Genomic DNA, 6,030 nt, shown 5'->3' with positions numbered 1-6,030 from the left:
GTGTTTTAATCAGTATTCTCTCTAAGAAAAAATAGGTCAGTAAAGGAAAAGAAGTAGAAAAAAATCGTATAAACGTTACTGAGTTCTATAAGATATATGGGGGATAGCTGATGAGTTGATGACAAATCCTTGAAGACGTAGGGTCGTATGTTCAACAATGAACCATTCAAAATTTAAAATTGTTTAGATCAGTATTTTTTTCTACAGAAATAAACTTCTGCTTTCTTTGTACATTACTTGGACCTGCTACAGCATCCATCTTCATGCTATAAAAAGAATAAACATCAATTATCATCATATTATTCTGCTATTTGTCTGTTGTTTACTTACCTCAAAAACTATTTTAAAGTTAATAAATATAATAAAGTCTATTTAATAAATAGAACATAGTCACACTCACAAGAAACAGAACACACCACGCCTATGCAGATATGGACGCTTGATGATGAAGAAACATCTACAGTGGCGAAGCATACACAATAAAAATGACCCCAGTAAGTGCGGGTAAGAATTTACTTCTGACATTTAACATTATTGCCTGACATTTAACATTGTTAGCTCTCAGTTCAATTTGTAGAGGAATTACCTTCAATTGAAAATTGTTATAGTATAAAATATTTTAAACCTTCAATCTCCATAATCAGGTAATCACCAATATTTTTTAATACATAGCTGAACAATAACACTTGAGGATAACTTAAAGTTGCTATTAACAAAGTTTATGAGCTAGTCATTGCTCCACCAATATTTATGAAAAGTACTTGAAGAATTGTCAAGGAAAAACATAGAACTACTTGCAGTTCGTCTTTTATATCGTCAAAAAAAAAACTAAAAATAAAAAAAAACTTAAAACTGACTTGGACAAAGCAGATAAAGGTGTATACATAGAATTTTTACAAATACTTTTACTGTTGCATTTGAACATGTTTTATTATTATTTGTCCTGCTGCATTTTTTTACGGTGTCATGAGTACCAAACCAGATTTCATCTAAATGTACAATATTTTGTTTAATTTTTTCATACTTTGTTATATTTTGTATACAATCATTCTTTTTCTTCATCTTCTTTCAGTACCCTATCGAACATTGGTGATCATATTGGCAATAAGAACTTTGTTTACGGTAGTACGAAACAGATTAGCGGGTGTCGGACAGGACGATTTTCTTCGGTTCGGGGATTCTTCTTCCAGCGATCTTGCTCTGTATTATGTGTAGAAGGTTATACCTCTCTGGATGTCTCATTGGGTGTCGAAATATTGATCCACATCTCAAAGGCCTACAACGTTTTCATTAGTGTCTCTGTAAGAGTCCAGCTCTCCATGCCATACAACAATGTTTTTTAAGATTTAATGCAATATCTCTGTTAATAAGAATTTTCTTTAGTTTATAAAAGGCGGCGCTGGATTGTTTAATGCGTATTCTTACTTCTTTGTTTATATCCCAGTAATGGTTAATATTAGCTCCCAAATAGGTGATATTGATGACTCTTTCTAACTATTAACACAGGATCTGATGTTCATTGGTTGTAAATCTGTTTTGCTGACAAGCTTTGTTTTAAAAGTATTAAGTTTCAACCTGTATTTATCACATGTTTCGGTAACCCTATTTATAAATCGTTGCATTTTTTTTTCATTGGAAGCAATAAGTACCGTGTCGTCTGCGTATCTGAGATTGTTGACATTAATCCCACTGAGTTTAATGCCTGCCTCTTTATCTAAGGCTGCTATGAAGATAAATTCGGAGTAGATATTAAAAAGTAGATGCGTATATCTATTGCTTCCGCACTAACAATTCGTATGTTTGCACATTGATGCCAATACAAATGTTTGATAGTATATAGGTCTCAGTTATCAATTCTGACCTATTTCAAGACACCTATCAGTTTGTCATGGGTCACCCAGTCAAAGGCCTTCTCTAAGTCGATAAAACACATATATACCGGTTGTTCTACATCCGTTCATCTTTGAACCATGATCTGCAAACTGAATATTGCTTCTCTGGTTCAAAGGTTGTTTCTGAAAACTAACTGTATTTCGCTTAGTTGTACTTCTATTTTACTGTAAATTCTCGAGTGCAGTATTTTAAGTTTTCAGTACATGGCTCATTAGACTGATGGAACGATGATTATAATCGTTTATTTTTGTCGGAATCATTACAATCTTAACAGTAGCCACTCTGTTGGTATATGCCCTGTTTGCTATATTTTATTGAAGAGATTGTTTACCTCTATCGTCGAGTAGTTACATTATTTCGCTGGGAATTGCATCTAGCCTGATTGCTTTCCTATTCTTATATCGATTTATAGCTCTTTTCCATCTTTTGTCATCAAACATTTCCTCAATATATTCTCACGCCTGATCGAATTCTTATTCTTTTTTATTGTCACAGGGATGTTTCTGGATGACGTGCTGGAAAGCAGTGTGTGCATGTCTTCTCCTATCGGATCTTGGTATGCGAGGACCATGATCAATATACCTTATCATATGTCCGTGCCATTATGAATCAACTAGGGAATAATAATGGGATGGTTTCCTGTTCTCTTCCCCATTGCAATATCACAAGCATTTAAACTGCTCCAGGCATGCTTGTGGTAGTCCAGTTTCAAGCCGATCCAGGATAATATCTTCCTTGCCTTGAGCTGGTACTTATGATCATTTCTATCCTTCATCAGGAAAGGATAGGAAAGAGAAAACCAGATTTTGAAAGGATAAAGTGATGGGACATGCTTTCTCTCAGTAATGAGGTGAGAGTAAAACATGGCTCGCATGAGCAGGGTCACTTCCCTGAAGTAGACCTATTCTCTACTCGGATCGTAAAAAAATGTCTACCCGCTACCCGCATTATTAAAAAAATCATTCTTATATTCTTTCAATTTCTATAACCATTACTTAAAGAAATCGTTCTACTGCTTTCCATGAATGCCCGGCGCTTATCAATGATGTTATAATTAGGATTATTAGCTTTACATTAAGGAATAATCGAAGTTTTGTTGTTGAACAAGAAAAAATATCTTTTGGAACCAATTCACTTCGAAGGTTTTCAATGGTTGGAAGAAGATTTGCTATAGTTTTTCTTTTTCCTAGGTCAAGATGTTCGTTAAAATATATAACGAATAGAAAGCACCGATTGTTCATTGTGATGATTGTGTATATTAAATTAATTTTTTTGAAAAATAACACTTAAAACAACAACAAGGACTATCAATATATTAGACACACTATAAACATCAAAAAAAGAAAAAAAGTCTTTTGCTATCTAGAGACCTACAATTAACAGCATCAATGAACGAAGTTAAATGTAATTCTTGGTGTTCGATTTCCTACTACCTGGAAAGTAATATGTACAATCATAATTCCGAAAAACCACTGACGATATAGAATCCTACCATCCCATCTCATAAACACTCCCACAGCTCCTCGCCATACTCTCATATGAGATTCTAAAGTCTGTGTGATGTGCCTTTGTCCTGTTAGAGTCCCGTCAATAAGCACCCATTCAGTGCGTCCAACTACCATAATACCTACCCAAAACATAACATTGCCAACAGATTCTGATCCCGTCTGAAAAAAGGACAAAAATCCAAAATTGTTGAGTGAGAAGTATGTATTCTTGAATCCACTGGAGACAGTGCACAACATATATAGGTTGTAGCTGAAGAACTCTTATTGCTGGATGACTCCTCAAACCGGACTCTAGAATTCTTTTTTTTATTGTAAACAACGATACTCTGACTCCTACAGCATGCCTGAAGTCTCTTTGGAGGGCTGGTACAGATGTAGAAGAATATCTTCTAATAGATATTCTGATATATCTAATCTGTTGCTCATTGGTAATTTAGGGTTTACCAAAGCGAGCTCTAGTCTGTATCAAATTTGTCTCCAGAAACCTATTCCATATCTGTGAAAATCACTCTGAGAAACACGCACTCTTTCCGTCACGAATCGCTTTGAATGGCTTTCTTCAACAAAAGAAAGGAAATTCTTGCACGGTCCAACTCGATTAAACAATTAAATTACGATTCTTGGTTCTTGAACTCCTAAGCGGAGCATAGAGCTTCAGTGAAAACGCGCCATCGGATTCTATTTTGCGCTAAGGCCTTCACCTCGTTCCAAGATTTTCCTTGACCTCTTATCTCCTCCATGATGGATCTTCTCCAAGTTTGTACTGGGCGACCTATTTTTCTTCTTCCTTGGGAATTTCACGCTAGGGCAATCTTTGCAATACTGGAATTGTTTTTTCTGAGTGTGCGACCAATCCAACCTCACTTTCTGAACTTTATTTGATGTGCTACCCTTTTTGTTCGGTCAGGTGTAGTAGATCTTCGTTTCCGATGATGTTTGGCCAGAAAATACGAACAATTGCAGTTTATCTGTAAGGGTTTTTGTCACTTTCCAGGTTTCACATCCGTAGAGTAGAACAGACATGACATTTGACTGGAATATGTGGATCTTTGTCCTTGTAGTATACTCCCCAGATCTCCAAAGAGGGTTGAGCATGCTGAATGCTTGCTGAGCTTATCATATCCTCATACGAATATGGTCCTCTGTACCTCCGCTTTCTGTTATGACACTTCCAAGATTTTCACATTTTCAATCTGCATGTTGTTAATAGTAAATAGCGTGTTGTTTCTTGTATTTACTCTCATGGATTTAGTTTTACTAATATTGATTTTCAAACCTATTTTATTGGCTTCAGTGGAAAGTGTTTCCAATTAATCAGCCACATCTTGGAACCTTTGTCCTAACAGACAGATATCGTCAACGTATTCCAGATCGCTTAGGCATGTGGTTAACGTCCATTGTATCCCTCTTGTGTCGGAGTCTAGTTTGGAGAGAACATAGTCTACTGCTATGTTAAAAAGAAACGGAGAAAGCACGCATCCCTGTCTGAGTCCAGTAAGTATGTCAAATTCGTCGCTGTTGATTCCATTGTGCATCACGCTGCATTTCGCCTCAGTGTACAGTGACTTTAAGATGGAAATTATTTTATGCGGGATGTTTCTTAGCTCTAAAATTTTCCAGGAAGCAGCTTGTGATAAGCTGTCAAAGGCTCGCTCGATGTCAACAAAAACCATGTATAGGGGTGTGTTTCATTCAACCGATTGTTCCATTATTACCCTCACAGTATTAGTGTGGTCTATGCAGGATGATTCTGGTCTAAAGCCTACTTGTCTTTAAAATTCAATCTTGTTAATCTTGAAAGTATGATGGTCGTGAAGATTTTATTTATTGCAGTAAGCAAGGTTATTCCTCTCCAATTTTTTCACAGTGTGAGGTTGCTCTTTTTTTGGAAACTTAATAATGTTACCCCTTTTCCAACCCACTGGAACGTGGTTTGTTTCCCAGAGATTTGAGAAATAGGCGCAATAAACTTCATGGCCTGACGCCGTTTTCAAATGTGTACACCTTGGCAAAACCAGATCAATTAAATGGGTATTTAAATCAAATAAACAATATAAAAACTGTATTTTATATGAAAAAGGCCTATTAAATATGTGATAAGGATGCGGATTTATAAAAGTGTTAAAATCGTGAATACGAGGGATGATGCATAACTTTCGTAACTATGTGTATAATGCCCTGCGTCTTTCGATTCCCAGTCTCCATTCACGTCAATCGAACTGGTCTCCTGGTCGTAGATCTCTCCATTTCGTCATGTTGTTTTCGATCTTCCTCGTTTTTTTGCCCAAGTGCCCGATGGTATGTCATTCTCTGTACATTTCCGTACCAAATAAGCTGTATTTCTTCTGAGATGGCGGTTGTTCTGTCCATAATTGGTCTTACTCTTTTATTTGCTACGTGCATCATCCTGGATATACCTATCTTTTATTTGGATAGATTTTTTATTTGGTCCTGATACCAAAAATCGTCCCATAAATAGTTGTTTTCATGCTTTCGACCAGCTATCAAAAACTTACGTACTGAACTTATTTGATGTGTAATTTAGTATACATCAAAAGATAAAAGCCCCTCGATATCTAAAATACGGTGACAAATCTGATAAAATTATTTACTTTTTAGATAAAAATTG

This window comes from Diabrotica undecimpunctata, chromosome 10 (genome assembly GCF_040954645.1).
Source record: "Diabrotica undecimpunctata isolate CICGRU chromosome 10, icDiaUnde3, whole genome shotgun sequence".
Lineage (NCBI taxonomy): Eukaryota > Metazoa > Arthropoda > Insecta > Coleoptera > Chrysomelidae > Diabrotica > Diabrotica undecimpunctata.
This window is presented reverse-complemented; position numbering follows the sequence as displayed.